Here is a 12,313-nt window from a genome sequence, read left to right on the forward strand (position 1 = left end):
GTGTCCAGAAGAAACTGCAGGGCCGCTCTGCAACATCTGTTATCTCACAAAATATGCTACTTCCACACGCTGTCCCTAACCCTTTCCAACTGTAACTGTTCTTGCTAAAGGCACCCGTCTTAACCAAAGTTTAGGTTGTTGTTGGTGTTTTACACTGATGAATGAGATCTCACCTATGAAATAATTATTGGGAAAAATTAACATTTCAATATGACTACTTTTTTAAAAGCTCTACCTCCAAATACAGCCACATTCTGAGGTACCGGGTGTTTGGGCTTTAGCACATAAATTCCAAGAGTACAAGAGAGTGCCCCCCCCACCCTTTGAGAGGTGGCCCTTCTCCAAACAAAAACTCCTCTAAAATCAGGCTGTCTGACCTATGAGAGCACAACTCAGCCCACCTACTCCAACACCAGAGTGGCTGCCTCATCCACACCCTTCTCTAGCCTGACCGCACCCTCCTCTGTTCCAGAGTCGCCAAACTTTGTAAAGGGCCAGACAGTAAATATTTTGCACTCCATCCCCTTTTTTGAACACTGCCCATGAGGCATAAAAGAAGCTATAGACAATATGTAAATAGGTGGATGCCCCAGTGTCCCAATAAAACAATTTATCAGCACCAAAATTTCAACTCCATATCATTTTCACAAGTCACAAAATATTACTTTGACTTTTTAAAACCATTTTAAAAATGTAAAAACCAATTCTTGGCTCATAGGTCCTACAGAAACAGATGATGGGCCTGAATGTCTTGGCTGCAGGGCCGTGGCTGGACTCTCTCCTGTCTATTCTCTCGTTGTGCACATCACGGTCCTTGAACAGGTTCTGTGCCGCCTCACTCTCAGGACTCACCCTGTTCGCTCCCCACCGGGCTCAGAAAGGTCATTTCCAACACATAGACCATTTCATTTCTAAGAGTTCTGGTGGCCGGCTGTTAGATCATAAATTATTTAGGCCTCATAGCCCATCTTGATTAAAGACATACCTGTTTCTCACTGGTGTAGAACTGAGATGACTGTGGCTCACACCTGATAACTGAGTGACTGGTCTCATGCACTCTCACGGACGCTGTCCGCCAGGGTTTTCTCAGCGCCCAGCACTGTGCTGTGAGCTCTGCAGCACCACATCTGCCAGGAGCTCCGTGAGAAGACTATCATTGTTACCTCTATTTTGCAGGTAAAAAAAAAGCTTGGGCTCATTAAAGTTGAATAACTATCTCGCAGTGACACAATTAATACGCGATAAAGGCAAATTTGAGACCAAGGTTGTCTCCAAATCCAGACTTGGCCAATAATGAATGCCACACTGCTTCCGAACATGACATTTCCCCTTGAGGACTGTGAATCATGACACTGAGGTGTCAGAGCACAAGAACCCTGTGGCAGAGACAGCAAATTACCCACCCGATATCCGCTCTCCCCTTCTTTCTTACTAATAGATCTCCAGTTCTCTTTGTGGGTGATGGTATGTCCAGCCAGAAAGACACATTTGCCAGCCTCCCTTAACCAACAAGATGCAAGCAGAAGTCACAAGAGGGTATTTCTAAGTTCTTTAAAGAGAATGACTCAGCTGGTTAGTGCCCTCTCCCATTCTTCCTGGCTGAGATATAGACATGATGGCTGGTGCCTTAGCAACTATCTTGAACTCCTATGAAAATAAATGAAGGATCACACGGTAAGAATGGACAGAGCCTATTTCTAGGAACCCACGTCTCTATTCATGGAGATACCATATCAGTCCTCAATGTCTCACCTCGGGACCTCTGTAGGTAAAAGAAATAAATAAATAAAACCTTTATCATTGTTCAAGCCATGTAGAGGAAAAACCTACAGTTTTTTTTTGCCGATGTCAAGATCAACCCAGCTCCTCCCTACACTGCTTTCCTGTGTCTCTTCCTTACTACTTACACAGCCCACTTCTCTTCTGACACTTCTGATCACCAGATGTGTGCAAGTTTTTCCCCACAAGTAACTCTCTGTGACACCAGCCGGGTGTTCTACCGTTTAATAAAACTCTGACACTATCTACCTAGAGAGAGCATTATATCCCACAGCTTAAGGGCTCAGTCCCATGAGACTCTCCCCACCTACTTCATATGCCAATTGTGAGTCACAGGTCCCCAGGTCACCTAGAGATAACTTCTGCCCATTGTGTCTACAAACCAGAGGTTCTCATGACCTGCTCCTCCGTTTCAATTAATTTGCCAGAGTGGCTTGCAAAATTGAAGGAGATACTTCCTTCCATTCGCCAGTTTATTAAAGGAGAACACAGATGAACAGTCAGATGAAAAGATACATGAATTGGGATTGAGGAACGTCCTGAGTGTAGGAGCTTGTCCCAGTGTAGCTTGCTGGTGTGGACGTGTTCACTAACACAGAAGCTGTCTAAACCCTGCACGTTTGGGACTTTATGAAGTCTTCACCATGGACAAGATATATCATTAACTCCCTTTTTGGTCTTTCTCCATTCTCCAGAGAATAGGGCTGAAAATTCCAAACTTCTAACCACGGCTTGGCCTTTCTTGGCTCACGACCAGTCCTCCTCCAGAAACCACCCAGGAGGTGCACCCATAGTCACCTTGTTGGAACAAAAGACACTTCTATCATCCAAAGAAGTGACAAGGTTTCAGAAGGGATGTGTCAGGAACCCGGGGCAGAGACTGTTATGTATTTTCTATTCTCTCATCAGCCACCATGTTTCAGGTCTCTCTTACTCGAAGCCAAAAGCAGCTCCTACCCAGTAGGAGCCCTCTCCGATGCTCACTCCCACGCTGTTCTCAGAGGACTCACTTTTTAGTGTCTCTCTCTACTGGCCTTCTTGCCTAAGAAGCATCGGAGAGCCAAGCTGACTGCCCTGTGCCCCAAAATGTGCCATGATGTGGACTCCTCAGCCCTCTCTGCCAGCCGAGGGTGGTCAAGTCTGTGGCCACTGGTTCCTGACTAGGACTGAGAATTCATTACCCAGTAACAACCTGGCAACCTGGACACTGACTCCAGACTCCTGGCGTGTACCAACTTCTCATCTCCTGGCCTCCCTAAAAGAGTAGTTGAGGTCAAAACAGCCCAATGGTTAGGGTCTGTCATTACTCCCTTGTTCTTTTTTTTAAGATTTTGTTCTTTATTTAATATTAAACAGAGGGGAAGGGNATCCGCTCTCCCCTTCTTTCTTACTAATAGATCTCCAGTTCTCTTTGTGGGTGATGGTATGTCCAGCCAGAAAGGACATGTACCTGTCCAGCCAGGATGGTATGTACCAACTTCTCATCTCCTGGCCTCCCTAAAAGAGTAGTTGAGGTCAAAACAGCCCAATGGTTAGGGTCTGTCATTACTCCCTTGTTCTTTTTTTTAAGATTTTGTTCTTTATTTAATATTAAACAGAGGGGAAGGGAGGGAGAAAGAGGGGGAGAAACATCACTATGTGGTTGCCTCTCACATACCCCCTCCTGGGGACCTGGCCCGCAACCCCAACTCAAATCAAACCAGTGACCCTTTGGTTCACAGGCCAGCTCTCAATCCACTGAGCCACACCAGCCAGGGAAGCTCTTATAAGGTCTATTACAATGGACAAAGCATGTTCGTGAGCAATATTTCTTTTGATTGTCACAACTGTGGCCAATGAACAGTGAGGGTGTTGGCATGTGTCCCCATTTTGGAGTTCAGGAAAGTAGAACTTGGACAGACTAAGTTATTTCCCCAAGGCACAGGGCCAGGATACAAACTCAGCCATTTCAGTCCAAGGTCCCCAGCCTTTCCAATATGCCAGTGCTTTCAAAAGACTTCTTAGATGCCACCGAGAGAAACCCGAGACAGCCCAGTTCAGGCAAACTTCCTTTGAAGCAAACTTTGACTGGCTACCAACTGCCTGTCTCCACCTAATGTTTGAATCAGGTAGAGAATATCATCATCATAAAAAGATTGACCCACTCACCCGAATCAAGTGAGCAACTGCATGGCGTTCAGAAAATCAGTTAAATCAACATCGTCTGTAGCCACTGCACACATACTCTCTATACTAGGCAATGTTGACATGAACAACACTGATACTTCTGTAAACATCCAACAGATGAATCGCTTACGTGAGAACAATGGCAGTCGTCTCGCTGATGCCTGGAGTATGGTGGAAGACAGTGACAGGCGAGGCTGAGGAGACGCTAGCACAGAGAGACGATGCGATGAAAAGCTGGCACTTCCCAATTAGTCAGGGGAGGCTTCTTGGGAAGGCAGTGTCAGATGCTGTTTAATTCGGGAGTGAAACAAGTTCAGGGAGATAAGTGCCTGTTCAAACAGAGGCAGAAATGGAAGAATAATCATCAGAGCTAACACTCTACTTGCAAGAGACTAGATGACAGTTCTTAAGGACGGGAGAGAGAAATTGGCTCTGCCTGATGGAAGCACAAAGGGAATTTGCTGAAAAGATACTGGGTAAATTGCATAACTGCCAAGAATTCTGGAGGACCCGGCTCTGAAAATAGGCAGGAACAGAGAGTGCTAGGCAGCCAAAACCCCTCGAAATCCCACCACTCAACTAGTCCAGCACCGGACACAGTGTATCAGTTACTTTTACGTTAATGCTGGCTGACAAATGACCACAACACACACAGTAGCATATGATAATCAGCATTTGTTGCTTACGTGCTCGGGGTCACTCAGAGGCTGGAGGGCAGCTCTGAAATCTTGACCGGGCCAATCATGAAGCTCCGGTTGGCCAGCTATTGGCTTTTCTAGGCTGGCCTCAGCCAGGGTGACTGCATTGACTCACGTGGATGAAAGTCAGGGGCTGTATGGAAAGGAATCTCCCATGGCGATCTGATCATAAATTCCTACCTGGGCAGGTCATCATGCATAGTCATGCCTCAGGCCTCTAATTTCTTTAGTGGAAGGTTTTAAGCCAACCTGTCCGTCGTGCTTATACGTCTAGGTTAACACACCTTTGAAATGCCGGAAGTAATGCCCCTTGAAAGGGTGCTAACCCTCAAGAGAGCACATCGTGTTGTTAACAGTTCTGCAATCCAATCCACGCCTCAACGTCTCCAATCTTCTCTAATGTCGAGTGCATGAAAGAAGCTGCGAAAACTTATTCTCCCCGAGCACTTGAGATCCCCTGCTCCCCAGATACGTTGTCACTTGGGTTCAAATAAACACACAAAAATGCTCCATGGATGTGGACATACCTTTTTTCTTTTCTTTTATTGTATCTACTTATTTTTAAGTAAAAATAAGGGGAAGGGAGGGGAAAAGACCAGGAGAGAAACACCGATGTGTGAAAGAAGCATCAGTCGGCTGCCTCTCGCATACCCTCAACCAAGGACCTGGCCCTCAACCCAGGCGTGTGCCCTATCTGGGAATTGAACCTGTGACCCTTCAGTTCGCAGGTTGGCACTTGACTCACTGGCACCCAGACAGGGTGGGTGTGGACATTTCTTACATCAATGCTCAGCTCTCTGCCACATGTCTCTCATCCTCTAGCACGTCTGGACCAGGCATGTTCTCATGGTGAAAGCAGAGGAGCAAAGGAATTGCACGAGTATACACGCCTCCTGAGGTCAGTCTAGGCTTAGAACTGGCAACACCATCACCTTATTGGCCAAAGCAAGTCACAAGACAAGCCTTGGTTTAAGGAGTGAAGAAAGGGACTCTGCCTCATTAGCAAGGCAACTGCAAAAACACATAACAAAGGGCCTCATACTGAGAGTTACACAGTGGGACCATTGATTCGGTCACTCTACCACACACAGGAAACAACCACTAACCCCCCTACCACTTCTGCCCTAAAACTGTGCATGGCTTCCATTGCCACCACCACCACCGCCACCACCACCGCCGCAACTGCCTGCAGATTCTATATGCCTCTTTGCACCCCAGCTCCTGATTCACAGTTCCAGGCGAGTGTCTCAGGATAGTTGGGACTATGACGGAATTGTACACAAAAGGCACAGAAAACACTGGAAAGCAACTATCTGACACTGTTTTCAGTTCATTAGGAGAAGATGTGTTCTGCCTAAGACCTATAAGCTGGGGAATACCCCAAACATATAAAAGAAGTTCAGACTGTGGATAGCCCCAAATCTGACATTTGTTCTTTAAAACCACCCAATGTCTACTGGGGTATGTTTCAAAATGTTCCCAATTCTTCACCCCTTCTGAATCTACGTTCTTTACCACGTAGCTTGCTATGGCCTCCCTCCATGGCCATGGTGACTTGCCTCTCTCTTTGACACTAGACTCAGGCACTCGGGTGATTCCTGTGCTCACATTGGCCCATGGGATCTTAGCAGATGTGCCATAGCAGAGGCTCGCAACGGGTGTGCACACTGGGGCTCGTTCTCTTGTACCTTTGCCACCACCGTGAGAACATGCCCACATTAGCCTGATAGAGAATGAGAGACATGTGGACCAGAGCAAAAGTTCCCCAGTTGTTTCGGCCTATATCAGCCGGCTGACAGCTAGGCAAGCCACAGACGTGTGAGCAAGCCCAGCCTACATCAGCAAAACCATCTAGTCAATCCCCCTCAGATCCAAACTCATGAGCAATAAATGCTTATCATTACATGCTCCTAAGGTTTTGCTGCCATTGTCACAAAGCATTATTGTGATACAGTCTGCCAGCCATTTACATGTAAGTAAGCTCATTTCATTCTTAACCTGCAGGTTAGATATCAGAATTTTTATTAGCATGGAGAGATTAGGTAAACTGTTTGAGGTTACCCAAGCCAGAATTGTTAGTGGTTTTCCTACAACAGAAGCTAATCTCTGGATAATGTTACCCTGGAACACAGTTAGAAAGAAGTGAGTACATGACCCTGACCTGAACTTGTGGGACAGAGCTTTTCCTCACCTTGCCTGGGCAAACAGGCACTCTAAGACGAGCCAGGAAACTTGGACAATCACCAAGAAACTATTCCAAGGCAAATGCCACCAGTGTGAACCCTGGGAACAATGCAAGCTTATTCCCTGTCTTGGAAAGTTCTTGAAATAATAGAACCACCAAGGACCTAGAAATACTAAAGTTATTTGTGGTTTTGCCTAGTAACCAGCTTAGCTGTGATAGGATTTGGTCTGTCCCCAGTCTTAAAGGGCTAAAAGGGTCCTAGCTCCACAGAAGCTACTGTGTATTATGACAACAACTATCAGAATGCCCAGCACACAGTAGGTGGTCATACATATTGGACCCTCCCCTTGCCCTCTCATACTTCATATTTAAGGAACCATATCACCAAGTCTTTTTATTTTCACAAATCACAGCTCTCAGGGCCTGACAGAACCCAAGTTATGTACTGGTTCAACATAAATACTATAGGCCTACTATGCACTAGATGCCAAGAATACAGACATGTGGAGCTGACTTGAGAAATCTACTAGGAAACAAAAGTTCTTAGGAGCAGACTTAAATACTGAGGGAACGTAACATCACCATAGTACCAAGTGAGCTCTTACAAGCACCATATTTGGAGAAAAATAATGAATAGATTAAATTTACATTATGTTAAAAGGTGATTTTTATTCATTCAATCTCTATTGAAAGATGTAATGACTGACTTTCAATGTTAATTTTCTATATTATGAATATATTGTAAACTTTCTCTTTTAATACATACAAGGCAAAATCTATATTAGCTTTGTGATCCATCTACTTTTGCCCAATTTCACAGAACTATAAAAATCCCACTCTACAGCTAAATATATAAACTTCACAATAACATAAAACTTAAATTTATTCATTCATTTAAGTTCTAATAAAATTCTTATTTTAGTGCCTGGAAGATAAATAAGCTTAAAAGGCAAAGGATATCTTTTTCCAAGCAACTCTTGTATGCAATGCCACATTTTGAGGAAGAATTGGCAGAAAGTTCAAGGAAAACGTGTGGAGGCCAAATCTAGAGAAAGAGTTGCTATAATAACAAAGTTTAATTGCCAGAAGGCCTTTACATTATTGCATACATGCACCAACCAGCGTGTAACAGTAAGACCCCGATGCAGGATCCCTATCATCTCTTTCCAGGGGTAATTCCGTAACCATCTGAAGAGTTGTCTAACTTCATTCTTGCTTTCCAAGTCTCTCCTTTGAAGATGGGGCTCTGTTCGTCCAGGCATGTGTTCCCCACAGAAACCCTGCCATAGAGATCCATGGATTAGCATCCACAGGACCCGTCCTTCCTCAAAATCACCAGTGCAGAGCAGCAAGAAGGCAGAGTTTGGAGGGAATGGGGCAGGATAAGCTAAGTTTGAATTCAGGAGAAGTAAGGACAGTAAGCATGGGGACAGCTGGGCAGGCAGAGCAGGCCAGCGTGTGATATCACCCTTTGGCCGGTGATGTGCCCACAGGTAGCAGAAGAGTCCTGACTGTCCATGAAGGACAACTATCCATGGGAACTGGGGTGAGAAGGAGGCCGTGTCCAGCACAGCTCAGAAGCTCCCTGAGTGGCTGTGCAATGACTGGCTGATTTTACTACATTGGAGTAACTTACTGCTTTGCTCTAGTTGTTCTACCCATAAGGTGAAAATCACAAAGTCAAAATTATCCTTAAAACCATATCAAATTGCCCACAAAGTCTAGAAATTTTTTTCTTTTGCATCTTGATAGTGAGACTTGTACCCACACACCGGTGTCCCTCACCAAGCCCAGCAGAGGCAGGTGTTCCCCCAGCAAGGGAACCTATGACTAGAATTGCTTTGAGTAAGTGCCAAACAAAGCAGCTGGCTTATGTTAGAAGTCATGTTGCAAGAAATAATACACGACCTTGAAACACCAAAAACACTGACTGTAGTAAGAGGTACACTTCGTAAGTGGCACACGTGAACTCAGGCCAAGTAGGAGAAAGCAGATTGACCTCCATGCCAGTACCCCCAGTCGGGGACAGAAACTCCCAGCAGAATATAGACTGCATAGTCCACACTACATAAACGACCTATTCTCCTTTCGAAGGGAATGGCAGACTTAATACATGAGTTCATACATTTGAATTTGCATAAATGAAATTGGCATACGATGCCATTGGGCTATGCTTTGTAATTTGCCGGGACCTGTGCTGCTTAGCACAGTAGCCACTGGGAATTGGGCTATGCTGAAAGTGAAACCCAGTAAAATGCGCACTGGGTTTCAAAGACTTTGTATACAAAAAAAATGTAAAATACCTCATTTTGAAATTATAGTATAGGTGTATTGGATTAAACTTATCTTGCTAAAATTAATTTCACCAGTTTCTTCTCACTTTGTTTGAACACAGCTGCTGGAAAATTCTAAATGACATGTGGCTCCTATAATATTTCCCTTAGACAGCACTGGCTTTGACAAAAGGCCTACATTTATCCCACACTGAAACTCTGAATTGCTAACACGTATTACACTTGATAAAATTAATTTGTAACTTTCCCTTTTCTTTAATTATCGTGCCAAATTTTAGAAAGCATTGGCTCAAACTATTGTCTACCTTTAAGCTGATAATCCAGAACTAATCAACTTTGTTTTGCCAGGACTGAGTCAGATCCCAGTAGCCACCTGTAAACCTATAGCATTCATGCATCATATAATCTCTACTGATCTTCAAGTCTAAATTCTCATAATTCAGTAGAACTACATCTAATTTTTCATTTTAATTCCTTTTGTTTTGCTAGATATAAAATATTGTATTCATGTAGGTAGAAGTGACATTTGTTCCAACATTTCATTATTAAAAACACACAATGAACATGCATACAATAGGAAGAGGAAAGACCAAGGCATTACACTAATAGTGTCATTAGACATGGAGGGAGTCAGATCCAAATCATAGATTTGTCCCTCCTTGCCCTGTCTCACTGTATGCAGAGTATTATATGCCATGAGGAGGAGACACTAGAAAACACATTGGGTAGAAGCCAGACGGTAACTCCTCCATCCAAAAAGAAGCATCTTTTGTCTTCATTATTCCACTTTTCGACAAGCAAAGAAAGGGCTCCTCATTGATAATGTAAATTAAATTTATCTCCTGGATAAAAATTAATTGAAAAAATACGAAACAGATAAAATAAGTAGTTCATAAGGCAACTTTAACCTTGCTGAACAATAGCTATAATCATTCCATTTTTCATGTTTTTATTAAGTTTTTATGTGACACAATAATAGATTTGTCTATCCACTGTCTTGTATTAATTAAGATAAATCCACAAAAAGTTTTCAACCTCCTAAATACAAAGTAGAAAATACTGTCTTTGAGAGGGAGGATAACACTAAAGGCCATTGGTAGGAAAAGTACACCTTCTACCCCCCCAAAAAAGAGTTGCAGGTGGCAATTGAGTCAGCTATGCCACCACCACGATGAAATCGTGTCCAAGTCCCCTTGTCCTCAACATGGCCTTAAGATAACGTTTCATTACAAAAGATAACTTTTCATTACAAATTTCCCCACTATAGCAGGTAACACCACTGTTCCCCCAGGTCCTTTCAGATAAGACCCATTCTTACCATTTTACATTCCTGCCTTCCGCATTTTTTTCCAACAGGTAGCAGCACCTGAATATGTTTTTTGAAAGATGAACCACATGCACAGAGAGTTGAAAGTGCCTGGGAATTTACGTCCCCATTTGGGGCCCTTAACCAATGACTCCTGGGTGTGGGAGCCTGGGCTGGGAAGAGCACGCCCTCCCTGAAAGATCAGCCTGAACTCTGATATCGCACAGTTGCATTGCCTCCTCTCTCCCCTTGGCCTTTATTCCCCTTTCCTTGCTGGATTCTTCTTGGAGCATTTCCTTAACACACCACTCAGGACTCAGGCCCACAGCTCGGGGTCTGCCTTTGCACAACCTAGCCCAAGATACTCACCAACCTGGGTCTTCCGCCACAGCAGGACTTCAAATCCTAAACTTTTCCTCCACTCATCCCATTGTTCATCCTAAACTCCACTGCACACTGAAGTACTTACACAGTTCCCCAAACGCAATCGACGTTATCTCACCTGCTTGCCTTTGTACCTGTTGTCCTTGCCATATAGAATTCTCTGAGCCCTCTCCTTTCCAAATGGACCTCCCTTGGCTCTGCCAGGCTGTCACCCAGTCTGCTGCTTTCTCATGGGCCTGGGTACACATTGCCAGTAGGACACCCAATGGCTCTGAAGCTATGCTGCTTGGGTTCAAATCCTGGCTCTGCTGCTTCCAACTGGAAGACCTCGAACAAGTTACTTCATCTCTCTTTTACTCTGTTTTCACCTCTGTCAAGTGGATATAAAATTCAAACCTACTTTCAAGAATTCTTGTGAAAATGAATGAGATAATTTTACATGCAAAGCACTTACAGATGGCTAGGTCAGAGTAAATGTTAGCTGGCTTTCTGCCTTGTGCTATTTGTTTATGAGTCTGTTGCCCTTCTTCGTACCTCAAGGGCAAAAGTCATAACATATTCATCTTAATACAGGTCTGTTAAATAAATAAACATGCTCCATCAAAGATTATTTCTCTCTCTTTTCAAGAGCTATTGTTTCTCTTTAAACTGTTCCTATTGAATCTCTCAGGGCTCCATTATTTGCATATCACCTTCATGATATTTTTCTCACAGCCTGGACTATTATTTACTAATTATGCTTCTTTAACTTTATATCAAAACAATATAAATAAAGAAACAAAACAGAAACAAACTCACAGATAAAGAGAACAGATTAATGGTTGCCAAATGGGAGGGGGTCGAGGAGTAGGTTAAAATGGTCAAAGGATTAAGTACAAATTGCCAGTTATAAAAACAGTCTCGAGGATGGAAAGTACAGCATAGGAAATAGAGTCAGAAACATTGTCATAACTATACATGGTATCAGATAGGTATTACACTTAACTGGAGTGATAACTTCACAAGTTATATAAATGTTTAATCACAACACTGTATTCCTAAAATGAATATAATACTGATGTTAACTGTAATTAAAAAATAAACTCTTTTAAAAAGAGTAACCAGGTATAAAAGTCTTCTGCTAAATGTTGGTTAAATAGCTGGACAAGGATTTGAACCCTGGTCTCATTCTGGGGCCTTACATTAATCAACATTATTGATTATATTATTATTATCATCATTATTATTATTATTATTATTATTATTATTATTTTGAGTGAAAAAGTAAGATCTCATTAGGGGTATAAAAAAGTTTATTTATATTGATTTTTTTAAACTTGGCCTTATGCTAAGAAATAGACTATATTAAGTCACAGGCTTAATATGTCATGGTTTATTCTAATAAACTCATTAAAATAAATATATAACCCCTAAAATGAAATCTGTTCATCTGTATACCTTCCCAAATAATTTCATATATCCCTACTGGTATCTTCAGCTCAGGTTGGTAAACTCTGTCACA

Source organism: Sturnira hondurensis, unplaced genomic scaffold, assembly GCF_014824575.4.
Source record: "Sturnira hondurensis isolate 20B ecotype Veracruz unplaced genomic scaffold, ASM1482457v3 Scaffold0019006, whole genome shotgun sequence".
Classification (NCBI taxonomy): domain Eukaryota; kingdom Metazoa; phylum Chordata; class Mammalia; order Chiroptera; family Phyllostomidae; genus Sturnira; species Sturnira hondurensis.